Source organism: Bradysia coprophila, unplaced genomic scaffold (genome assembly GCF_014529535.1).
Source record: "Bradysia coprophila strain Holo2 unplaced genomic scaffold, BU_Bcop_v1 contig_94, whole genome shotgun sequence".
Lineage (NCBI taxonomy): Eukaryota > Metazoa > Arthropoda > Insecta > Diptera > Sciaridae > Bradysia > Bradysia coprophila.
In genome coordinates, this window is record NW_023504022.1 from 6,811,269 (window position 1) to 6,838,965 (window position 27,697).

Genomic DNA, 27,697 nt, shown 5'->3' on the forward strand with positions numbered 1-27,697 from the left:
CGCTGTCAAAATATCACCTTTTTCCTTTGTTTGTAGAATCATACCCTGTTGACTAATTTATGATTTTACATGTAAAATGCAAGGGCTACGTTGCATTTTTACCACCTTAATAAATGTAGTTAGGTTGCTAGAGAGGGTATTGCTCTATAACATTTTCCCCATGAGGTCGATGTACCTGAGAATTTTCTAACACAAAACGACGATTTGTTTAAAATTTGTTTAAATTTGTTTTTACGTCTCAATTTTGTTGTTACAACACAAAACGTTGTTTTACAAGTCATACATAAGTCATACAAAGTGTTTTTAGGACCAGCCTATTGCCCACTGCTGTATTATCTCCTAACCTATTCGCTTGGTTGTATGGTGTTTTACGTTTGGCTATAAACCGTTGCACCGCGTTTGGCCTTTTGCAATTTACACTCAACGTTGAAATTTTCCGTTTTAAAGAGCGGTTAAACGTCCCGATTATCATGAGCCATAAAGACTGATAAACACGTTCAAGAAATGGGGAAAGTGTGCTTACACCACACTATGCTTTGAACTCCAGACGTTTCACTTAGAGTTGCACGATTTAACAATTGACTGTCTTAATTGATAAAGAAATATAAATCTAAGTTCTTATGCAGAAAATCTTAAGGGTAGACGTAGCGAAGGCAATCCGTTTCGTAAGTAAGCGACTTACTTCAGAAATGCACATTGAAATTATTTATTTTGCTCATTAAAATATTTAAAGAAGGAATTCTTTTTTGTTCAATGCACAACATTATCAGATTACGTATTTGGGCATGAGTACATGTCTTTTGTGGTTTATGAAAAAGCTTGCTATAATCTGGCATCTCCACCATTTAAATAAAATATTTCATGTGTTAGTGTGAAAAGACTGGTTGGTAATAGCTGTTATAATAAGTATAATTAAACTACACTTTCATCAGAGAGTAGGTATATTCGAAATGATATGTTGAAGCAACCGCTTCTAGTTGGCAATCGTGTCGTTCTTAATAACCTTACATAGACGACAAGCAAAACAATAATAAAGGTAGTCTGCTACTTCTTTCGTTGTGCGTATTTTGAACAATTGATACAAAGTTTCGTGTTACAAATTCTTTTACTTCATTAGTCGAAGGGCGACGTTCTTCTATATATAAGATTTACGTTATCCATACCAAGTTGTTATTTTTGTTCTTGCTGTCGATAGCAGATGACACATTCGACGCCACCTGTTATCATTTTCTCGCGAGTGTCGAGTTGCAACTCTGTCAGGAAACACTGAATCTCGAAGCTGTTGTGTACGAGATCACTCAGATCAATGTATCTTCAATGTAGATGCTACATACATGAATTCTAACAATTTTACTTTTACAATTTTACTTAAGTGGGAAATTCCTTTTCAAATAGAGTAGTGACAATAAATTAAGATTGGCTCACCTAGTTTGTGTATATTACGTAGGTGGAAGCACGGGGTTTCAGGGGGATTCGAACATTTAGTTTTTTCATGTTGCAGATATTGCAGTGTCAAATTCTGTCCAAGATGTGACATATTTGCAAGGTATTGGCCTTTTCCACAAAGTATAATCAGCGTAACCTTCGTAAAAAGAATCTTGAATCTGACAAGAGCACGTGTGCCAACGTGTAAAAAACAAATGTTCAAAAACCCCTGCTGAACCGTGGCGATCCTCTTGTCAAACGGACAGTACATAAACAAATTCCATCATTTATAGCAGACATTGATTTTTGTGTATTTTTAGTTTATACGAAATGCATAGCCAACGCACTGTCTAGCACCGAAGCTGACTTTGCCGTCACTCAAATAGAGGACTGAACCGATCAAAGTTGGATATTCTCTTTCATACAATGGCTATCAAAAATTTTTACAAAATAGTCAACAGGTGTGTTTTTGGCCTTCTAATTGAGTTATGTCAAAGTCATCTTCGGTGCTTGACAGTGCTTTGAAAAGAAAAACCAAACGGCTGTCATTTGTTATCGACAACGACAGCAATAATAAACAACAAGGTCTACTGTTGCATTTAGTCCGTTGCCAAGTTGTAACGTTAAGAAGCCAATCTACATGTGTCAGATTCACGAACCTTTGCAAGAAGTTATATAAGCATTTGTCCTTAATATGATGTTTCTGTTAATGGTGTATTTTAGTGAGTGTTACATAGAAAGCGAATGAAGGAAAAATCATTTTGCCCAGCCGCGGATTTGAACACGGGATCTCCCGATTATGAATCGGGAACTCTAGCTCCAAAGCCACTGGTACATTTCTGATATCAATCTCTGAAAATCTTCGATCAATATAAGTTTGAATAGTAAAACTGTTAATATGCAACAGGTTAAGCGGAACTTGCGTCACTTTTAGACTTTTTGTGTATTTTCTATAGGCTCACATTTTGTATGTTGACGAAATTCTTAAATATTTTCGTGTTTGTTTTTATTCTTTTTTAATTATCACCAGACCTCACTAACAAAATGACTTTATTCATTTTGTATGCGTTCGTCTCTTTCATTCACATTTTTTTTATCAATTAAAATTTTGCGCGAATGAACTAAGAAAAAACAAACGGCTACTTTCAAACCGAAAAGGTTTTTTTTGTTTATTTTTATTTCCAACAAATGTTTTGCAGAATGTCTTTATTCGAAAGTTGGCTTAATTCGAACATTTTAAAATTGAAAGAATGTGTATGGATGTGAAAGACTCTGCAGTGTTATTGATCGACATCGTTAGAGGGAATATTTATTTTTCACTCGAGAGGATGTGGTGCGCTGACATTTCACAATAAAACAATATAAAGTTTGTCGGAATTTATGAAAAAAGTTCTTTTACAAAAATTTAGCTTCAGTTATTTTGCACCCGTACTTGAAAGTCTCGTAGGCCCATTACCTATTGCCAAAATGTACAGTTTCCTTTCAGATTATATAAACACTTGGTGGCACAAGTCCTCTATTTAATTTGGAAAGTTTTACAGGGTCTTTACAGCCAAAGAGCCAGCATGATTTCATTTCATCGAAAATAATTGGTTATTGATCTTTTTGTATCCACGGAAGTCTTATTCATAATACTCAACTCATAGTATAGGTATTCACATAATGATTGCAATAATATTATACGTGAAATAGAATGCCGCTGGCAAGGCAACGCATTTTAAACGAACATTAACACTGTGATCCGTTTATCATTTAAATTTCATGCGACGAACATGTTTCGTGTTTCTAAAACATAATTGAGCATTTTTGATATACTCATATTATACTCACATTCAGTTTTCTTTTATTCGTTTGGTCCCTAAATGCCTCCTATGCTGGTTAAATATTTGAGATAGAGCCGGCTGTTATATTTTCGATTTGATTTTTCTTCTTAGTAGGGGAAAGAAATGCACAATTTCTAATACAAAACAAGTAGTGTTCAGAATAATTCACGCCGGCGGCGCCTAAAATTTGAATTTTATGTGAACGATTCTATGAAAAAGTGAACCGAAAAATACATTTCAACGCTTCATTGTATGAAAATGACGCCACGTTAGAAAGACCTCCGCACTTTCCATTTTGAATTTCGACCGCACTTACGGCGTGAATAGTCAATTAGGCGGTCGGGCCATACTCTTCACACTCGACAAAATATTATATATTACACACTTGTCACGAAGAAGTCGAGGCTTGCCGAGACTGATAGTGACAAGTGTGTACTCTATTTTATCACATAAGCGAAAACGAGACAACAACATAGACCTGAAGTGTAATTTTTGAATTAAACTTCTAGTTAAGTAATTTTGACATACGAACACCGCGCGTATGTGATAAAAATTATTAGGCAGCAGGAACGTACTGTGCTTTACGTGAACGTCCTATAACCTAAGTGTGACGCTTTGCGATATCTAAGTGTTCTACATGAATTCTTTAAACACGGAAAAATTTGGTTGTGACGCGTGAAAACATTTTTGACGTGTGCAACAATATTTTGAGGGACAGCCTAACCATTCTTCATGAAAACTCTTATAAAGTATTTAGAAAGAGCAAGCGTATTGCGGAATAATCTTTAAATCTTTTGTTTAAACTATGGCTTAGTGTTAGAAAATCTTTTACTTCATTTGTTTCGACAGTAATTTACAACATAAAAAATCGTGGTCGGCATGTTATCTCTTATTTTTGTCGTTGCTGTCGCTTACAGATGGCTTACGTTTCATCCCCATTTGAACAAGCTGCTGAAAGAACAGGTTAAGACACTTCTGAGTTGACCACGAAGGTGCTGGTGTCAAAATTTCTCTGTGGCGCCAACTAGGCTTGAAAAATTCTATTTGACAATTTCAACTTACCAAAAAACATTCTTCAAGTTGACACTTCACACAATGAAAGGGCATTCTTTAAAGATAACATATTTGTTGGCACTCTTAGCAGTTGCAGATGAATCAAAACGACGGAATATTGTATTTCACAAAATATTTTTGATATCTCAAAACAGATGGCCTGAGTTTCAATTCCATATTTTGTTTTAACAAAGGGAATAGATGGCATGCCGTTTGTTTCGAACTTTCATGCCACCGCACATCTGATTTGGTTATATATGACATTCCATTCCACACTATATTTAGAGCCAAACCAAATCGAAATTTTCTGTCGTGAAGTGACAGTTTTGACATTGACATTTTTGACGTTGTCATTTTTGACGTTGTCATTTTTGACATCTGAAAAATTTCGTCATAACCTCAATCAAAAACGAGAACTGAACACAAAACTTGTCTTTAGCCAATTAATTTTGAATAATATTGCAGTATTATCGTAAATATTACAATAATGATACTGTAACACTGAAATATTATTCAAAATTAATTGTTTAAAGACAAGTTGTGTGTACAGTTCACGTTTTCAGTTGAGGTTATGACGGAATTTTTCGAATGTCAAAAATGACAACGTCAAAAATGTCAATGTCAAAACCGTCACTTCACGACAGAAAGTTTCGATTTGGTTTGGCTCTTACCTTGAGAATGACAGCAAAAGACTAAGCAAAAAAAAATCGCCATGATGGCGTGCATGGTTCCGATGCCTACTCAATTATAATGAAATTGCTGCCAAAATTACTAGGAGTGGATAGGTTACGAAATGCATTTTTTATGCAAGACTGTTTTAAAACTTTCATCTGAGATAACGTAAATGATGGATACATACTAAAGTGATATGAGTTTCCTTCGGCTCGTCTCCCGTAAGCAATGCACACATGTATTAATCATTTACATAGGGTCTGCTGTAATCTACTATTTTCATACGAATTTAAAATTGAATCACACAACCAAAAGCAGAAACACAATTTTTTTTCGTATTTTCCTTTCTTTCCTCTACTATTTCTTTCATCTTAATATAGGTACAATTTTGCTGCGGTTAAGTATACCATTTCAACAACAACTATATTCAACATCTTTCAGTCACGTTCAGACTTTCGATTCGAAAAGACGTGTTTGCGAGTACGAAATTTTTTAAGTAAAAATGTTGACTGTTTGTTGCTTGTAGTGAGAAATATAAATTACTCAGAAATATTACCGTCGTATCGTGCTAAAATATCTGAAATAATTTTATTTTAAAGAAGAAGTGACTGTCTGTTGATCGTTTTATCAAAAATTATTAAATTAGTTTTGACTCGGGTCTGAGTGCGCTAATGAAACGTAAATCGAAAAACGTATTGAATGACAAAAACGATCCAACGAAAATATGCGATAGTTTAATCTATTCAAGGTGTGTGCAATTATTAATGTAAAATATTTTTTGTGAAATTATTGAATGTTACTATTGGTATAGAGGTGCTATATACAACAACTGTCAACAATTTATACATTAAGCCGGTTAAAGTTAAAGGTGAGTGTAATAAGCAATTGCTGTTCTGTTGTTATCGTTTTTTATCAGTAAAATCCACAAATCATTGGAAAAAATTCAGATTTTTTAACACTTTGAAGCTAATGTTTGCATGACTAACAATCAATAGTTTGTGCACAACGATGATATCATATGATTTTAAACAAATTTCCATTATTAAATGTCACCCCATTCATTAACATATTGAATTGAAGAGAACGACTTTCATGACATTTAAAACGTCTAAAGAAAAGAAATTTTATAAATGACTCTCTCAGAACAGTTAGTCAATACAGAAGTTTATGAAATAGAGCAAAATGAAAAGAATACGAGAAAGGGTTTTTCACCTGTCAAACGAATACATAATTTGACATATTTTGACAGCTGCCCTTAACACGAACAATCGCACTTGTTACCCTCAATTATTACATTTCTTAAACGCTGTAAAGGGATTTCAAAACTTAAGGTTCATGTCTTAACACGGGAATGACTATTGAAGACTGTTACGGCGAATGTGTAAAGAAGTCCATCACCCAATAACACGAAAACAACCCAAAAATAATCGTTAAGATCTGACCAATCGACCATAGAGTTATACTAGAGATGTGACATGGTGACGCCGATGCTATTCATGGACACCCAGATACGTTTAAAAATGAAAGTGTAACTCTATGGAATGACTGATATTCTTTTTCCTAACTAATATTGAAATATCGCGATTTCGTTGCTTATTTTACACGTCGTTTAGGAAAAACGTTGTTCTTATCTTATGCTAAAAGGCTTTTTTAGCGAATTAGATTCCAGCACTTGCCTCCGGCTCCAGCGAATGAGAGTTTCCAACTCGAGCCGGAGGCTGTATTTGACTGTAGAGGCACCATAATTTCCTTTTTAGCACGTTATTCTGTGCAGCTTATTTTCATTTGAAGTAGTTTTACTCTTGTCTTTACAGAACAAACGTCATAATAGTGAAGTTGCTTTTGATTCACATGAAAATAAGGTACATTACTTCAGTAATTCTATGACAGAATGTACTAAAAAGTTATAGAAAAAAGTAATAGATTAGGAGAAATTCCATTACATTTTACCCAGGGACTAATTATTAGGAGGTTGAGCCAATCACTAAAACAGCAAGAATTTTAGAATTGTGCTGGGTACAATTTCAGTTTTCGTAATAAAATGCAGTGAGAACTTTTTGGCGACTGATGTAACCTCCTAATATAAGACTAGGCATGGGCGATAATGAAAATGATTATCGATAATTATCAATTATCGATAATCGATAATTATCGACTTTTTTTATCGAAAATTATCAAAAAAATATCGATAATCGATAATTATTGATATTTTGATAATTATCAAGATATCGATAATTCGATATATCGATATTTCGGTCCGAAAATCCGATATTTATCGATACATTCCGATATATCGGTATATTATCATGAATTTTCAGATAAATATCAAAATATCGATATTTTGATAATTATCGATAATTATTAAATTATCGATAACGATATGATTAATCGATTATCGATAATTTCTTTCGATTGATATTATCAATAATTTTGAACGCCTCCCATCCCTATATAAGACCTTGATTTTACCCTCAGTTTTTGAACATCGTCGTCATATAGCAAAGCGAATGTTTAAATAAAAGAAGTAAAAGATTTTGTTACAACGAGTTACAATAAGAAGTAAAGATTCGGTAATTGTACTCACGATTTGCTTGCCGTCTGTGAAAGGAGAGATTACACCGTATTCACATGGCTGATTTATTCGAAATGATTCACGAAGGAAAATTGTTTCGTAAATGTCAGTCATTTAAATTGAGTCATTCCAAATGATTATAAAACGCCGCAAAAATACCAAATCAATGACTCCGATGTTCGATTAAGTAAGGACCCTCCGACCGGAAATACCTTTTCGAGATAATTTCTTTTGTACTTGCTACATCAAGTCGGAGAGGTTGTACGTTATGTAATATAGTCCGTTTGTTTTATTATTTTATTTTATTGTTCCCAGCTTCAAACAGAAAAACGTGCCATACATCTACCGTAAATGTACCAAATTAAATGAAAATCCAAACATAATGTTTGTGACTTATAGACATGGTTTGATGTCGTAATTTTATTATTTAAATATTTTTTATGTTTAATTCTAATTTTGTCACGTTAACCAACATAATATTGAATGTTGTAAGTATACAGATGTAAATACAATTTGAAGTAGATGGATCATCTAGGCTTTGTGTATAGTCATTTTTCATGTTTACGGCTGGTGAATTGTTATTTTTATTTGAGTTTTATCCCCTCTAAGACGACGAGGTGAAACATAATGTTAGTCTCGTTGGCTCGTTTCTCTTACTTGTTATTAGTTACGGATGCTAATGAGCAATTCCTTATTTTTCCCACTATGTTTTTACGGTAGATTTGTAATAAGAGCAAATGTGGTGAAACGACACCCTTCAGCTAGATTGTCCTAGATTCTCTATGAGCGTGGGCACCACGGACACCGCACACTACATTATGTAATTATTTTTAGATTTAGATCTTTTGCAAGTAAAGTCAAAATTTTGGTCGAAAAGTAGTGGTCGGGAAAATCCACTGCCCTACACTGTCCGAATGTAGAACTCAATCCTGGGTTCGATCAACGAGTTGATCAACCTTGACTAGCTTTTTCTTATTACTTGGTGATTAAGTTTTCGCTATTAAACATCCTCTCCTATTAGTGACTGCGATGGCTTAATATCGACAATCACATACCATTGCGTCACAATAATTACTAATGGCTTGTAGATGTATGATTTGAGAATGGAAGCACAAATTTCAAGTCGATACCAACATCACACCGCTCAGATCTAACTCCTATCCAAAAATCGCTGTTGAGGCACAGGAAAAACATACTCTAGATCATCTGAGTGCAAGCGGTTAGACGTTTATAAGAATGTAGAACATTTGACCCAACCTATAAACTAATAAGATTGAATATTTAATTTGTTTTCCCCATTTTCCTAATTTTGACCCACTTTTCGAGTGACGCACACTCCATGAGTATATTACTCATAACGCTTAATTATGGTTTTTTTTCCTTCTTTAAATAAATAAACAAACAATCAAATAATCATAAAAAGCAATTATTATTCAATACTACCGAATCTGCAATTCAAGGTGATTCGAAGAGCTGTATTTGCTGGTCCGATTTACGTATTATAATCTTAAGATCATTATGCCTTGTCGATCGGAATATTGTTGTGAATATATTATCCTCATAAATGCTACGAAAATATTGTTTAAGGTTTTTTTTTGTTTTCTTTGGATATATGTCATAATATTATAAGACGCTGTAATAAACCGCTTTTACTTGTCATGTATTATAGAGGTATACGTCCATCTACATATAAACGTATTTCTACTTGCAAACAATATATCTGAGGTAGAAAAAAAAACACAAATCAAAATACTGTTCAATGTGATCGATGACCTTCACTTCACAGATATGTTCCGTTTGAGTTGATAAATAACTCGACTCATTCTTCTTCATTTGAATGTTCAGAAAATAAATTGTCGATTAACAAGCTAATGATACTTACGTGGATGCTAATATTACCACAATAGACGAAGATGGACGGTCGTAGTACAGACCATCTGCTTTACCAGAAAAATTTTAATTTACCGAAATGAGGAAGCACCTCCAGGAAAGTTGCCACCATCTACTATTCAATGCACCTTGCTCGCAACATATTCAGTTTCTTGGGAAGAGGGTGTACAAATTTGGAGGAGGATTTCGTACAGTCCATACCAAATAACATTTGTTTTGTATGGGAAAAACGTACAATATGGAATGGAGATCCAAAACCACTAAAAACATTTGCTGCGAATCCATTTACGTAGTTTGTCTATTTATCGGAAAACAGTAATTAGAGAAGAATTTACCGGCGGAAAACTGGTAAATCTAGATCTTTCCCTTACTTTTCCTAAGCGCCATTCTTATGTGAAAGACAAGTATTCGGATGAATAAACGGCCTTAAGGTAGCCTTTAATAAACAGTACGTATCGTACCTGATCAAAACCAATAACAGGCAGCAGTTAGGTGGTTCATAACATTATACTAGAACTTTTGAGCGAATCCTTTAGTGTTCTACCAGTAAAATCATTCTTACTGGTTTTGTTGGAATTTCACGGATTCCAATCCGGACTACCAATAAAACGACATGTTTACACTTTGACCGTTTATTAGTGAGTGAAGTGTTCTACGAACAGAACACTGTATTTATACCCTAAGGCTACGTCTACTACGTTAACATTCATTCAATTAGGCTACTATTCTCTATTGTGTTTGTCCAGTGATTCACTTGATGAGTTATATTAATTGTGCGACTTTCCTTTATGTCCGATTGCAACTAATCCGTAGTTGCCACGAATAGCATTTAGCTATTTCCATGACTAAAATCCGTAGTCATCACGACCATCGTGTGTCATCTTGACCATCGTGTGTCATCTTGACCATCGTGCGTCATCTTGACCATCGTGCGTCATCTTGACCATTGTGTGTCATCTTGACCATCGTGTGTCATCTTGACCACCCTCGGCATCTTGACCACTGTTGCCATCTTGACCACTGTTGTCATCTTGACCACTGTTGCCATCTTGACCACTGTTACCATCTTGACCACCGTTGTCATCTTGACCACTGTTGCCATCTTTTTTTTGATGCTGAACCGTTTGTGAGATTGCACTGCTCACCCAGTATTACGCCTACCGACCGTCATCGACGTGACCATTTGTCATCTGCCATGACTCGACCAATTTTGTCGTCTGCCATTGACTTGACCATCGACCATCATCGACGCGACCATCTGCCATGTGACTACCTCCTCAGACGAAATGATGCCATACCAACCGCCATACTTGGAGTTTACCGCCACCACTTTGTGACTACCTCCTCAGACGAAACGATGACATACCAACCGCCATACTTGGAGTTAACGCCACCACTGCCATAGCGCGAACCAGCGCCGAAACTTTCCGCAGAACACACAACAACCACAATTTAATCATACAGCGAGTGTTATTGACACCCCTTCCAGTACAAACTGGCGCTGCAGATTAATTGCCACAGTTCAACGTGTCTGGGCCCATAACCTGTTGGAATTTCACGGATTCCAATCCGGACTACTAATAAAACGACATGTTTACACTTTGACGGTTTATTAGTGAGTGAAGTGTTCTACGAACAGAACACTGTATTTATACCCTAAGGCTACGTCTACTACGTTAACATTCATTCAATTAGGCTACTATTCTCTATTGTGTTTGTCCAGTGATTCACTTGATGAGTTATATTAATTGTATAACTCCAACAGGTTTTACTGGTAAAACTGCTTTACCGCCAAATTTTAATTTCTGTACTACCTTAACCGTTTGTGTTTTATAAAGTAAAAGCAAAACATACGTAACTTCCGTGTAACTGGTTACAAAAATAGGCTCAGCTAGATGCTCTAACCTATAACCAACTGCAATTGAATGAAAGTTTGCGTGGATTGAAAAGCACTATTAACTTACCCGTCGCGATATCTATGGAAACTAAGAGCCGTTTCGAGAAATAGTTAAATCTGCTACTTCTTTGGTTTTAGGAATTGTCAAAATCTTCTATTTCATTAGCATTAACATATGATTGTATATAAGAGAGAAAGAGAACTTAGGATCTTGATGATTCGCTTTTTACCTTTTATGTCGATAGCAGATGAAAATCATTTCTCTCCTTGTATTGAGTCCTTGAGTTCATCAGCGGCTATCAGCAGCTATTTTCGGAAAAGTCGTCTCGCTCGCTGACGAGTTTTAAACTTTTGACTTGCAGTATGTGATTAAGGGGTCAAAGTTTCAGAACTAAATTTTTTTATTGACCGTCACGAGCCGGTAATAACCGGTTAAAGCCGGTTTTATTGTAAAACTGAAAACTCTGATATCTCCGCAAGATCGAAATATTTTTTAGTTGTCTCAACGGTTTCGGAAACTTTGATCCAGTACCTAAAACTCATGGAACAAAAAAAGCATTCAGTTCGGCAACTTTGACCCCTTAATCATATACTGCAGTCAAAATACTGTGAAAAGACAAAAAACTCGATTATACTGTAAGACTCGCCAGCGAGCGAGATGACATAGCAGCTCGGACTGCATTGTGCGTGATGTATTGCAATCAATAAAATTAAAAACAAAAATGTTCAATCACCGACGCTAGTATTGGTCGTAAGTCTTTATTAACTCCAAAGGTTCCAAATCAAAAACAGCACTGCGTTTCTCTTCTTCGAGAAAACGGAGATGATATTTTTGTTCAATTATCTGATTTCTTGAATCTTGAATCTGTTACGATCTAATGAATTAAAATTTTCAAATTTATGTTGAAAATTAATGTAGTTCATGCTCAACGTTAAAGTGAATGGCTCTAAAAATTGCTATTAATTTCTTATTTTCCATTGATGTATTCCTCTAATTCAATAATGAATATATATTTTCTGTTGATTTTTAAACGACGAAGCGAACTAAATAAACACAATAAATGCGCACCGTTATAAAATAGTTCTATTTGTTTTAATTAAAACAACCAACTCTTGTGTTATTTTCGTATACCTACTTATATACGTACAAAAATATGCATTCTTACGGCGCGTTTAGGTACACCGGAGATAATACCCATTTTGTGTACTTAAGCTGTTTTTCTCTCGACTGTACCGAAATGGTTGTATAGTGATGTAGACTTCGGCAATTTGTGGTTTATCGCATTATTCGTGTGTAACAAAATGTTACATTAAAGTAATTGTAATCTCAAAATGGTAAATGATAGCTTCTTTGCATAATATTCGAATCGCAAATGAGCACAAATTTTTCTAAACCAAAACAAATGAATGAATAGAGGAAGAACAGCAGAAAGAAGAAAAAAAAACTGTTAAGCATTGTTATATAAAATGCACACTCATTCATTCAATGTGAATTTATGTCTATCTCGTTTTAGGCATCACTGACTTAGATTGATATATTAATTCGGTTTTTTTCCTTCTCGCTGAAAAATTTCAACAAATATTTACAGTGTTTTCGTTGTAGCTATAATTGAATTGCAATCAACAGCATAACGTAAAACGTAACAGCTTCACAGCATATTGTTTTCGAATTAGAAGTATTAATGAAGTTATATACATCGCCTCGCGGTCGGTGTCGGTGATGTGTGTTGACATAAAACCTTAAAAAGTTCCGTTCAATTTTCTTGTGTTCATTTAAATCCACACACAGAAGAAATTGTAATTTCACCCAATCATGCCTAAATAATCTTAATTCTAACGTCTAACAAAAAAAACAAAAACTTGTAATGGGCTATTAACGATCAGGTGGCCGTTAAGTGTGGGAACATAATTTATCGGAAGTAAATTAAATTAAGTGTGTGACGGCGTCACACTGTGACGCACTGTCTTTTTACTTTGTTCTAACAAAACCAGTTAGTTTTTCAAGATTTTGACCTATAGGTCAATGATAAATCAATGCTGGGTTCAACGATTATGGAACGATATACCCAACAATGAACATAGTATTAGGTGGGTATCTTCCAAAAGGGACAGCATAGCAGGGTCTACTTTTTAGAAACTTTTAGAGAAAATCGAGAAATTCAAGAAACTTTGAGAAATTCAAGAAACTTCGAGAAATTCAAGAAATTTCGAGAAATATTTCTTGAATTTCTCAAAGTTTCTTGAATTTCTCGAATTCGAGAAATTTCAAGAAATTCCAGAAAATTCAAGAAATTCGGGAAACTTCGAGAAATTCAAGAAATTTCAAGAAATTAATTTCTCGAGTTTCTTGAAGTTTCTCGAATTTCTCGAATTCGAGAAATTTTAAGAAATTCGAGAAATTTCAAGAAATTCGAGAAATTTCAAGAAATTTAGGAAATTAGTTTCCAAAAAGTAGGCCCTGCAGCATAGTATGTGTATCTAAAATTACCCGGTATCGCTATCATTTCTCTAGGATTGTGCAGCCACTGGTCAAATTAGATACGCATTTTTTATATACTTCCATACCCTCGTATATAATATATGTCTACATACTGATACCTAGGACTGGGCGTATTATTCGGAATTTTAATTCTTAAATTCTTGAAAATTCTATTCCTTAAAATTCTTTAAAATTGTCTGAAAATTCTATTAATTTTACACAATTTTTAAGAATTTACGAAAAAAATTCCAAATAATAAGCCCTGGGTCCTAGAACTTTTTCGTTCTGTTCTGGAAGACCAGTATAATTTGTAAACTGCGTAATATTTTGAAGGCTTTAAATGAAGGCTCTTATGAAGGTGGAGATGGAGACAACTTTTCAGTGACGAAGTTGAATGTTTCACATTCTTTTTCGTAAGCAGCGGGAAAGGGTGAGAAAAATCCATTTTAAATAGCGGGCGTTTCTTATGAATTTCTTTAATATCACGAAGAATTTTCGACTTTTTTTTTCTCATTCACCACCTCACAAATTGACGCCGTAAGTGCGGTCGAAATTTAAAATGGAAAGTGCGGAGGTCTTTCTAACGTAGCGTCATTTTCATACAATGAAGCGTTGAAATGTATTTTTTGGTTCACTTTTTCATCGAATCGTTCACTTAAAATTCAAATTTTAGGCACACTTACGGCGTGAATTACAGTTAAAGTCTCAGCCCTGTTGAATTCAGTGCACTTTACGGTAGAGCAAACGAAATTTAAGTTGCTCGATATATAAAACTATTTATGCTACTAGAACTGAAAAAAGGTATCTCGGTTATAGATGGATTAAATTGTTCGAGACGAGGTCGAGACCCTAGTTTAAAACATCGAGCTCCGAGGTACGGATTTTAAGTTCTAGTAGCTGGTATCTTGAAACCGGTACCTTGGTTCTTAATGTTATAAACAAGGTTCTCGACTTCGTCTCGAACAGTTTTCTTCATCTCGAATCTATTAAACTAGGCAAGTAAAACGTACGTCTTGGTCCAAGCCCCACCTTCCCTCGAAGCTTTATGCGAGTATAAGAAAAACTCTAATTTATGGAAATCTTTAATCAACACAAAGGTTAATTGATTTTCGTCCAGTTGAACTCTGCAGATTTTAATTCTCTTTCTATTAAGTCTGACGCTCGAAGCGACCGTGAGACGATCAATTTTGATGATATTCTTTTGAATTTACGATCAAGGACACAAATCATTAATTAATTCGATTCTAATAAAACATTTTTTTTTTGTTATATTGTGTGTTGAGTTATTGCACAAATTAATTGCTCCATCAAACCGACTTGTTAACAAAAGATGAACACATTGAAAGTAAATAATCAAAACGACAATAAATAAAGATTAACATTCTGAACAAAAGCCGTAAATTATTTAAACTTTGTTTATTGGTTAGTGTAACATTTGCATATAATTTCTAACAGTTTCGCAAAAATTCCGTTCGAACTTTCAAGATACATTTTTTTTTCTTCTTTTTAATTTTTTTTTTCGCTAAGAATAACAAAACAACTCTTTCTGAAAACGTTAAAATGTGTCAATTATCGATGTCAAGTGGCTCGTTTCATTCAATAAATTTTGGTAATATTAATAACAAGAACGGTGATTGTAACTTACCTTTTTTTTGCATCTGAAACACATATCACACTCTGACTGAATATTACACAACTAACTGTGATTTCACCATCATGTCAGGCAGTCCAAAAAAGCGGACGGTAGTGACTACTTAGGGCTTTTCCATGTAGTGCCCATGCGGTAAATTAGCCCAGATAAAAGGCCATATAAGACGTAATTTGATTATATTGAATTACCACTTGCGTTGATTGTGTATGGTAAATCTAGACCATCGATGTTTCGATGAGTTTTTTTTTTAATGCCAAATTATTGATGGTGCAATTAATTGTGATTTCAATTTTAGATAAATTGATGGAGCGGGTCACTTAAAATGATTATATTAATGAAATTAATCTGAATCTATCTTAAATGAGCAGTTCGAGGCCAATTGTTGTTGTTTTCGTTTTCAATTCAAACGTATATTATTCAGCAGCTTAAAATGGAAAACATTTTTTTTTGTGGTCAGAGTAAAATTGTGTTAAATTACACACCTTGTAGTTTATTCAACTTTGATTGTCAACAAAATTAATTGTCTTAATTAATTTAAATCAAGGTAAATAGCGAAAAAAAAAGTTATTTGGAGTATTATGTGCACTTTTTAATTGATGTCATCCGATGTGGATGGGAATGTGGTCTTTCATTTTTCAACGAAAAGTTTCAACATTGTAGTTGCCGTGTAACTGATGATGATTAGTTTTGCTCGTTTCGACCGTATGCTTGAACGTGGTTGTAGCGAAACGTTTATGACATTGCATGCAGAAGAAACTTTTGACGAGGTTTGTTAAATTTTTAATTCTACGTATTGATTTTAAAGACCAACTATAAAATCTAAGAAATAGTTATTTGTTTACCGAGTGAAGAAAATAGGAAATTGCAACAAGAGCGATGTTTGTGGATAGAGCGAAGCGAGTGCCGCAATTTCGCTCGAGTTGAAATTTCCTATTTTCTACTAGAGGTGAACACAACGTGTTCATATGTGTGGGGAGTGATCTACCGTTTTTATCCACGAAACAAAAAAAAACATGAATTAACCATAAGTTTTTTGAAAACATAAACAAAGTGACAATTCAAGTGAGAAAAGTTCTATTTTTTCCCCCACGGGAGAGAAAATACTGTACTTTTCGCACTAGGAATGTCATTCGACCAATCGTCAACAAAACGCGGTATTCTCGTGGTCTATTGAGCAAATTTGGTAAAAAAACACCGTCCATATGGAAAAAGGAAACTCCAAACAAAGCGAAGTTTGCGGCCAGAGCGAAGCGAGGTAGGTAATTCGTTCGAGTAGGAATTTCCTATTTCTCACCGAGGTGAACACTTAATTTTTCATCCGTGCGTGGAGTGAATAACCGAAACACATCCCGAAAAAACACATCAATTTGTTCCACCATCTTTCACAACCAAAACAAGTGACAGGTGCAAAGACAAAAAAGTCCTGTTCACCCCATGGGATAAACCAGAATTTTCTAATCTGAACTGTCATGAGATAGACCATAGATAGATAGCATTTGAGTGGAGAAAATAAGGTTATTCATGTCAGACGGATTTTTCCCCTTGGTAAACAAATAACCATTAGTTTTCCCATGTGCATATCTCACAAACAGTAGCTCTTGACAAGTTAGAAAATCTATTTTTAAATAGTTTTCTGTCCGGAATTTTTTTATTAACGACTTTAGACTGTTTTAGTTTAGTCGACTCAATCAAAATTACGCTCTGATTTGGTGCATTTGGTATACGCAGTGCCATTAAAAATTGTGCGCTGACATGATCATCTTTTCCCGACAGCAATGACAAAAGCAAACAATAATATCTAAAAGAATGAAGTAAAAGATTCTGTTTTAAACCCTAGACGGTTTACTTTGAACAGAAAGAAGTACTAGATTTAAATACGCCGATATGTTTGTGAAAGGAAATTTTGAGCACTTTGTTCCCACTATCAATTAATTTAATAGGAAAACTAACGAGATACACAAAGGAGCTATGAAACATGTAATAAAATTAATCACACTTGAGTGATGATTTACTTATGCAGTTAAAAGTGACTATTGTTTATATAAAAGATTGTCGTTGCCTCCATAGGTATAACAGAAAAAAAGACATAAATAGGTGGCGCTGTTTTACACACGCCCCAGTTACAAAATTATATGTCGTAATAAAGAATAATCGTATTTGTTTGGGCTGCTTTTCATTAACATAATTTAATTTACTTTATTATAATGTGTGATATTTTCTCTGGCATGCTCAGTCATTATATAATTTCATCGTGGTACACCTTACGTAAAAGTAGGTATGGTAATAAACAATTATCATCGTTCTCGATTCAATGCACTTGGAAATGCCCGAGCTTCTCATTCTGAGATTATAATTGCAGTTTTGTAGTCTAATTTCTTTTCTCACATAATAATGAACAAAAAATCTTTTTTTTATTATTAAGAAAGAAGACATTACAATATTATGATCTTATTTCCACTTTTACAGAGTTAGCTACTTCAAATGCAATATTTTTTATGTTAAACCAGGTTTCTCACGCTTCGAAAATAATACCTAACTTTAGGATAGAATACAAAAGACTTTATCAATGACTATGACGGACATTTTGAGAATGTTTTCAAGAATTTTCAATTCATCATTAAAAATACGCTTCGGCTTGGTTTGTTAGAGGTTATTTTCATAACTAAACAAGGACATGGCGTGCATTTAACCCTTCGAGTTGGGTGCTATTAATAACATATCAAACATGTTTCTCCATGCCAATTCAAAAATTGCGGCCGTCTATGAGGTTTTGTTTATTCTACTGTAAAACTAATGTGGCGTCATCGTCACAGTTGTAATTATATATTGATCGCCTCATCGTCTTAAAGTGGTCGTGCGCCATAAGATTGTTTTTTGTATAATATTTACAAAACCCCGTCATTTAGACATTTTATGCACATCTGGTTTTTAACGCATAAATGCGTGCTAACTCCATGACTGCATTATAATCCTTATGTACCCACCTATTGCAGTAAATTTGAATGTGATCGGTGTGTGTTATGTTTTCATGGACAACGTGACAGTTTGTCAGAAAAATCTTCCAACAAATGTTCGAACTCCGGAATTTCCACGTTCACTGTAGGTACGTAATAAATCGGTAAAAAATGTAAAATATTGGATCAACAGTTTGGAAATTTACCATGCAGTAAAAAAATGTGTTTTGACCTGACCATCAGGTAAATAGAATAACTCTATCATCAGTAACGTCCTTTGTTGCATAGTTGGGTCACTGGAATACTTTAGGAAGCAACTAGAAACTGAGATTCAGAATTGAGATGGCACCCCTCATTAATTCGTTGAAATAGTTATTTGCATCACTTGGATTGAAACAACGAAATTACAGTATACGTGTGAATTCGTATACCGAGAGAATAATTTTTGCATGACGTCTCGACTCGGTCTCGACGAAACATACATAGTATGTATTACATACGTATGCAAAAATTATTCTCGTGGTATACGAATTCACACATATACTGTGATTGAGTGGTTTCAATCCTGTGATGCACAAAATTTTACACTTGCCACACCATGAAATACACAAACAACAAAAACAAATACAAAGCATTTCTATCGCATTTGTACACAAACTTAAATGTAGAAGAAGAATAAGAATAAAAATTAAACCGAAAATACGCGATGCAAAGCCGAACGAGTCGATCGTTCGATGTTCATTGTAATACGGAGAGTAAGCTCCGCCTTCGTTTTCATTTAAAATCAATTTTCTCTCTTTGGAATAACGTAAATAACCACAGGAAATGCCACTATTAAGTAAAACATTGCTCACATCCCTAGACCTTTTACAAGGTCTGCTGAGAGAAAACTAAAAAAGTGTGGTTTCCGATAACTTTTGGCCCGTTTTATTCAGTGTTTTCATGGTGAGGCGAGTGTAAAACATTTTTAGTATTGTAGTTTGCAACTGGAACAATATGTAAACACGTAATCTTCTGTCGAACGGAAATTAGGTAAATTAACTAGGTATAACAACTAGGTAATGAAGCATCAATATATTAATCGACTGCAATCTACTTTTGTCATATGATTATATTGCTCTTCTTGTTCGCTTATCCATCACAAATATTGTTTCCATTTCATTCGGAGAAATTGATCAAAACCTGATCTGTCTCATCTCCGTTTTATGTGTACATAAATATAATATTACTGCGATAAATAATCGGAAAACAATAACTTGCTTTGTGCTATGGTAGAGAGAAATTGTATGGTGATTAATCATTGTTCCTTGATACTGGGCAAAAGAATTCAACGGGCAAGTTCTGTCTTATGTTGTTTACTAAAATATTTCAAAAATATGTTCGAACAAATGAAGTAATAGATGTTTACATTACATCTATTGGTAAATCTTCGATTGAAAGAAGTATTGGCATTTTACACAAGATTTTATACCATATCTGTTAACAACACTTATAACCAGTGCCGAACTGGCCATACTATGAATTCTGCCGATTCCCAAAGCGAATTTTGCATTTTCATATGAAAGAAGGGCCGTTAACATACTCACAAATTATGATAGTCGGACGTTCGCGATCATTTTTTAACCAGGTTGAATAAATGATAAGGCAAGAATAACAGTTGTAGATGTCGCTAACACAGAGCTGAAGTGACACACGTCCATCTATCGTCAAAAAAAATATGGGACAGGAAGTGAACTCCATTATTAAGCCTAAAATTGGCCTCAACGAAAATAGATTACAGATGGTATTCCACTTATATTCCTACAACTACACTCCATAAACGAAATATCTGTATTTCCATCAGATGTTGCAATATGTTGTGTACTGTGTGTAGTGCAGTTATTACGAGAATTAAATTTTGAGGTTTTCTTATTATTATAAAGTTGTGTTCCATTATGTTATGTTATTTTTCATTTATTATTTACATTATTATATTTACAAAGAAAGAAAAATTAGCTTGCAACCGCATTCTAATTTTAAAATGAAATTAATAACTCGAAGAAACATTTTATCTGTGTGGTAAAGTGGCCGGTTCCACGAGTACTACACATGCATTTTATTATTGAATTGACTTGTTCGGTATTATGGTAAAAGGTAAAATGGTATGGCCGGCAGCTGAGAGAACAATTGAACATAAAAATACTAGAGCATGTATTTATGTGAGTCGCTCAAAATGGAAAAGAAACAACTACAAAAAATTGTAATAAAAAATTGTGTGTAAAATCACAAAAACAAATCTTGTACGGTGCGAATGTTGTGCAAGTTGTTTTTAATCGATAAGTAAGCCGAATTTACGACTTTTTTTGACAAAGGGGACAAAGGCACATAAAGTATTATGAAAAAAACAATTTTCGTTTTAGAGGTTTAGAGCGGTTTCTTTTTCAATTTTCTTTAGCGGTAATAGAGCAAAATGCGTAGGTATGTTTTTCAAGACCAATTCCAGCAAAGGCGGATCTATATCCGCTAATTACAGAAGTAGTTAAACATTGAACAGTTAACACTACAAATTGGATGGTAGGGCGCTTATGGATTTTCATATAAATCTATTTTATCTCCTCTAATGTCATAATATTCACAATTTGAGTGTCACTTTTAGTATCAAAATGGGCTAGATTTAAACACGTCATTCACAGAACGTACGTTTATTAACTGAAAATTTCGATAAATGGTCATTTGCGCTCGGCTAACTTCGATAATTTCACATTTATTCACGGAAAACTTCGATAATTTCTCATTTATTCACTGAAAATTGTCAAATTGACAGTATACTAGATGTGTGTGGGGAATTTGAATGAGTGATGGTGTCATGGCGTGTTTATGTTTCAGTTTGATTTTTTAAATTTGTTTTTTATGGTGATTATGACATTACAGTAGATAAAACCTTGTTCCTAACACGGTAGTAAATGGGGGTTTTGCGCACACGATGTGTTGCCGCTGGTGCGTAAAACAATCCCATTTACTACCGTGTTATGAAAATAGCTATTTACGCACTAGTGCTGAAAATTGACGTTTGTAAAAATGAGGATATTGCAGACGTACTCAGTATCTTGTTCCTAACTTGTGCTCTAAGTAAAATTTTGCGTATACGATGTGTCGTTTCACCCTCTACTTCGCCTCGGATTGACAATTTTCTCAACTTTTTCCCACAAATTCCATTGGATACTAATAAACGACCGATAAATTAATTCACAACTACCGATAAAAAATAATAAATGACCGATAAATACGGTACCGATAGAAAATAATAAATTATCGATAGACAAATTCACAAGTACCGATAAAAATATTCAAAACTACCGATAACTTTTTATAGTGATAAAAATGATAAAATACCGATAAATTAATAATTTTACGACTATTCATCGGTCAAATTCCATTTTCTATCGGTAGTTTATTACTTTATATTGGTAGTTCATTATTTTCTATCGGTAGTTCATCACTGGGGCCTTTCTGTTGATTTTTCTTCGATTTCAAATGGAAATTTTTTTACTGAGGGCCTTTCTGTTAATTTTTTTCGATTTCCAATCAAAATTTTCCAACTGAGGCCTTTCTGTTAATTTTTCTTCGATTTAGAATCAAATTTCTTCTACTGAGGCCTTTCTTTTAATTTTTTCGTTTTCTAATCGAAATGTTTCCACTCATTTCAAATCAGAATTTTCCAATTGAGGCCTTTCTCTTAATTTTTTCGATTTCCAATCAAAATGTTTTCGAATTCCAATCGTAATTTTTCCACTGAGGCCTTTCTGTTAACTTTTTTCAATTTTCAATCAAAATTGTTCCTCCAGAGGCCTTTCTGTTAATTTTTTTCGATTTCGAATGGAAATTTTTTCACTGTGGCCTTTCTGCTAATTTTTTCGATTTCCAATGGAAATTTTTCTACTGAGGGCCTTTCTGTTAATTTTTTTCTCGATTTCCAATCAGTAGGATTTCCAATATGTTCGCTAAAATGGGCTGCATTTGTTTGAACACTAAATGGTTGAATGGCCAGTTCGGCCCTGGACGGGGAGCCTCACCACATTTACGACATTTATAAATTGGTTTTCGTTGTGTTTTCATTTCTCTATATTACTTCCGTTATTTTTTTCTATTTTGTTTTTTCTATTTTTCGTATTGTCTAAAAAATCTTGAGCAATAAATGTTTGACCAATCGATAACAACTATTGACCATTAACATTAAGTATTATAAACTTCCGATAGAAAAAATTAAAGTACCGACAGAAAATGTTGAACTACCGATACAAAATAATGAACTACCGATAAAAAATAATTAATGATCGATAGAAAGTATTGAACTACCGATAGAAAATAATGAATTACCGATGGAAAGTAATAAACTACCGATAGAAAATGATAAATGATCGATAAAACGACCAGTTTATCGGTACTTTAGTACTTTTTATCGGTAAAAAGTTATCGGTAGTTTTGAATATTTTTATCGGTACTCGGGAATTTCGCTATCGATAATTTATTATTTTCTATCGGTACCGTATTTATCGGTCATTTATTATTTTTTATCGGTAGTTTTGAATTAATTTATCGGTAGAATATAATATCCCAATTCCATTCAGATTCAAATGTAATGGATTCTACAGGACCACAGAAGTTTCCTTTAAAAAAAAAGTTATTCTACACAGTGAAACAAGAAATAAATAAATGTCGAGGCGACATCTACTGTTATGTTTGAATAAGTTGCTTTGTGCTTTTTTGTGTAACTTTTTTTTTCTATTTTTCATAATACCAATACGCTTCCGCTTAAATATGTACGTAACAGCCTCCAAATTTACAATGTAATCAGCATGCTGTTTCCGTTGCGTCTATTTATTTTAAATATTTTTTTTCCGTCGAAGATATGCTCTTTATTAATCTAGGGTGATGTGGTACCACAACAAGCATGAATGGAGGAGGAAATAGTTTTGATAAATGTAGGGAAGAAATGGGTATACTTCGGCTTCCTGCGTACCCGTCGACGCAACGACGATGACATACGTTGATGAAAATGACTAGGTATCTTGTCGTCGTCATAAGTTTTACGGTCACAATAATATTTAGAATGACAAACAAACCACCAAAATAAACTCACAAGATTGTTTGGAGTGATGATCCTCCAGCAATATGGATGGTATAACAAAGATGTTTAAAACATAACATTTTCGTCATAAAATGCGTCTACATATATATCACTTGTCTTAACCCTTCTATTTAATTTGTTATCGCTTTTATTTACAAACATCGAAACATATAGCAAATAACTCACTTTTACATTTTTGAATCTGTTTAAACAAAACCCATTATATGAATAGTAAACGAACCTTTTTCTCTCTAACATTTTTGTTGTTTTTTTCTTATACGACTATTTATGTCTTGATCTGTAAATTAAATAAACTGTCTTATTGCATACCACCGGCTCAATATTTACAAAGTACAGTACACTCTCTTGCTTTGAAACGGTTTGAATGTAACCAGCGCTTGGAATATTAATTTCAAAAACGCATGTCACTCTTGCTAAGTAAGTGGAATTCATAAAGAATTTGATTTACATAGAAAATACCATTATCTGTTTTCTTATGTTTTTGTTTTGTTTTCGGGAAAAAAATGAAGAAGAAGCAGAGGAAGAAATAATACGGTCTTTTGTGAGCGCTAACACCCTGAGATGCGTTACTGCGCTTTGAGCATTGTATGTGAATTTTGAATGTTCTGTAAGTGACCAACATCAATCTCTTTTTGTTTGGGTTTTAAATTAAGCAGTAGATCGTTTCAACTGAGGCATTGCACTAACACCGAAACTATATATGGGTAATTCCATGGTTAGTTGCGTTACAAATTTCGTTATCTGTGAGTCATAAAGTTAATTGTGTTGGCTATGGGTAACAAAGCAGTCTATAAATTTTCTAATACTCAGGAGACATAGGGCTTTCATACCAACAAGAATTGGAATTTTTAGCCTGCGAAGTGTGACTTGTGTGATCGCAAAAGTCGACGGTTAGTTGCGTTACACGTTTGTGACTTTTCGAAATATTTTCACCAAATAAAAACTAATTTAAGTAATTTTTTTTTACCTGAAAGCTATGGTCAAGACGCGCAGTTTAAGCTCAAAATGAGGTTGGTAACCCAAAATTTGGGAGAGATATGTCTGAAAAAGTGATATTTTTCGGAGGTCATAAATAGCCAGCAATTTTTTTTTTCACAATCGGTGGTTGTTACCCCACAGAAAATGTTGCTTTGGCTCAAAACCGGTTAAAAAAAGTTGTTACAAAATTTTTCGAGATAACCTCGACGAGTTAAAATTCGAGGATGACTTTTATCACCGCTGGAAAGCTGTTTTCACCTACTTTAGTCACCCAACTAACCTGATTAACTCAAAGTTATTTTTCTCGTGAAGTCATATGCTGTAGCTTTCGAATGACACCGATTTTCAGTTTTTATTTGAAAAAATGTAATTTCGGCAACGCTTGGGTTGAAGTGATTTTACCTTACTTCAAAGCAGAATGAACCAAAAAACTTCAAAAAAATTTAATTTTGTGTCATTTGGAGCAATTGTGGAATTATAGCGTTCACATCTACAGGAAAGCAAATTTACAAAAATCATTTGAGATTTATTGAGAATATCTCGGAATGTCGAATACAAACGACCACTTTTTGGTCATATCTCCCCGAGACCACATTTTACAATGACCTCATATTGATGTCAAACTACGCGTCTTGTCAATAGCTTTCAGCAAAAAAAGTTTAGTGAAATCGGTTCAGGTTTCGTGAAATTAACTAGAATTTTCAAAACAAGCATACATTTTTATGGTGGTATCTCCCCGAGATTTTTGGCCACCAACCTAATATGGGGCTTAAACGACGCGTCTGGTCAACAGCTTTCAAGGAAAAAAAAGTTTGCCGAAATTGCATTTCAATTGGTGAAAATATTTCGAACAGTGACAAATTAGCTGGAATTACCCATATAATGTCGATCTGTTCATACACATTATGTGAAATGTACTGCTCAATGTATATCTTGGCATATTTTCTAGTAAATATAGGAAAAAAGCTATTTGGAATTTGGAAAAACGACTCTCTTCAACAATTTTTACTAATTGTGCTATGCGAAAGTTGACCATTACATCAATTTGCCCCCTACGAAAGTGACCCATTTTCAGTTCATTTTTCTCATTTTCCTATTTGAAAATCTACTTCCACATATAGTAAAGTAGAATACACTAGCCGCTGCCACGTAATTCAATAATTCGGAAACAACTTCGTGACACTCGTACACTCACTCTTGTGTTTTTGAAGCAACTTGCTTTGGTAACTGTTTTTCGACAGGTGTAATCGCCTACAACTCGGTTTTACAAACTTTATACTTGTCGAAAGAACAGTTTTACCGAAGCTTGTTGCTCTAAGACACATTTCTGAGTTTGCCTTTATCATAAAATTGTTACCTGGTGAATTACCTTCGTAGCATCTAATGCAACTTGTTGCCTTAAATTGTTACGTGTAACCACTATAAAACTATAAAAATGCTAAACGAATGACACAGACGGAAAGGGGACTATTAAAGTATTGTTAAATTCGAACTCGTTATTCTGTGACTCCATTTCGCTTATGGAACTAATTATACGAGAAATGATAAAACAAACTTGTATACACCAGACTGATATATCGTGTACAGCGAATGGTAATTTATCTTTTTCTTTTCCAGATAACACAAAAACGACGGATTTGTTTAAGTCGAAGGACATCTACATACAATGCAAAGTAAGTTTTTTTTCGAGCATTTTTATTCGAATTTTTGTTCAAGTTGAACCGTTCAACAACGAAAAATGATTTGCTATTTCGCATTTCTATATAAAGTCAGAAAATCTTCGCTAAACGATTGATTCTTTCATACTTTTTGGTATGTTTTGATCAAAGCGTTTTATTTGGAATTAAAGTTTTGAAGATTCCGCAAAATTCTTTAAAAGTTTCTGGGTTTAATGATGAAAATTCATATCATAAAGGTATTTTACCGATTTGTCCTATTTATCAGTACATTTTTACTTACAAATCTCTATCTACAACAAAACTACGCATATATCAGTGTGTTGATGTCATTTGAAGTACTAGATCCGTGATTAAACGACAATCATTGTTATAATAAGGTGATTTCTGAACATAACATCAAACTAACCTTACATATAGAGTTAACAAAAAAATGAAAAGGCTGTCCACTGAAAAATCATTGGGTAGGTCAACACTGGCACTATTAACATTCAGGCGATGAGTGAATAGCTCTTCAGATTTTTTTTATTTATAATTTAACAAATTTACGTCATTTGGCGCCAGAAGGGCTTTTAGGTGGCCAGTCTGGTCCTGTAAGTAGGTTTCTAGATTTTATAGGATCACAAAAACAAACTCGCGTGATTCTCCCAATCTTTATTGAAGGCCGTAATTTTGATTTATTAAATTGTCCGTCATACACAAAAAAAGGAAAGTGTAGTTGTTCTCTTGTAAAATCTGTGTTGTTTGCAACTGTAGCTACAATATATTTCCACGTTCTTGCCACTCAAACATTCAAGAGACCATTCACTTCACTTTTTGGACTAAATGGGCTAAATCGTATGGGACGTATTGGACACGTTTGTGTCCTAACGTTACTTCATGCTAGTCCTAGAGCCGCTTCATGCAATGTAAAACCACTCAAAATTAGCACTTTGTGTTCGAGTATGTTATTTAAAGTAATAATTAGAGCAATTAAAGTTTGCTGTCCCAAAACCTTTCCATCTATTGTAAATATTTTACCTGGGTATTTACGACTCATGAATTAATAAACGTCAATGAATAATAATAATAATGAACAATAAGCGATTACAAATTGCTGACGGAATGTATTATATATCGTGTAGGATTTGAAATATTCATTTCATAATTTAATCTAAATTGTAATTGTGAAAAACAAAGAAACGCAAACTTTATGATGACTGCATCACTTCATCTCAGAGAGAAAAATAGTTACTTATGCAACAAGAATCGTATGAAGATATATTATCGCATTAAAAAATCGTCTCCACAACAAACGTCGTTAACATTTGCCACATCTGAACAGGCAATGGCAAAAATATTCACAATGTTAGTGTTTAGAGAATCATGAGAAAAATGTAATTGCATTTTCTATGAAAATGTTCAATGTAAAAATGAGTTACATTTTTCTTATGATTCGCTTAACATTCGCATGTTAATATATTATTTATGACATCGAGTGCAGAGAGTTTTGTTAGGCA

The 27,697-nt window shown here is 33.9% G+C and overlaps 1 protein-coding gene and 1 long non-coding RNA gene across 2 annotated transcripts in view; one reads left to right on the top strand and one right to left on the bottom strand.

The window, feature by feature from the left end:
- The first annotated feature begins 5,392 nt into the window (after positions 1 to 5,392).
- LOC119085171 (tyrosine-protein phosphatase non-receptor type 13-like) overlaps positions 5,393 to 27,697 on the top strand; it is a 66,766-nt gene continuing 44,461 nt past the window's right edge. Inside the window, exons 1-2 of the mRNA XM_037195470.1 lie at positions 5,393 to 5,841; positions 26,140 to 26,195. The gene's annotated coding sequence lies outside the window, so the exon portion shown is untranslated. The remainder of the gene's footprint in view (positions 5,842 to 26,139; positions 26,196 to 27,697) is intronic.
- LOC119085175 lies at positions 16,278 to 27,385 on the bottom strand. The gene is made up of 4 exons (XR_005089245.1): positions 27,374 to 27,385; positions 27,054 to 27,064; positions 24,115 to 24,118; positions 16,278 to 16,399 (listed from the first exon to the last, which is right to left on the bottom strand). It is a non-coding gene; the product is annotated as an uncharacterized LOC119085175 (long non-coding RNA).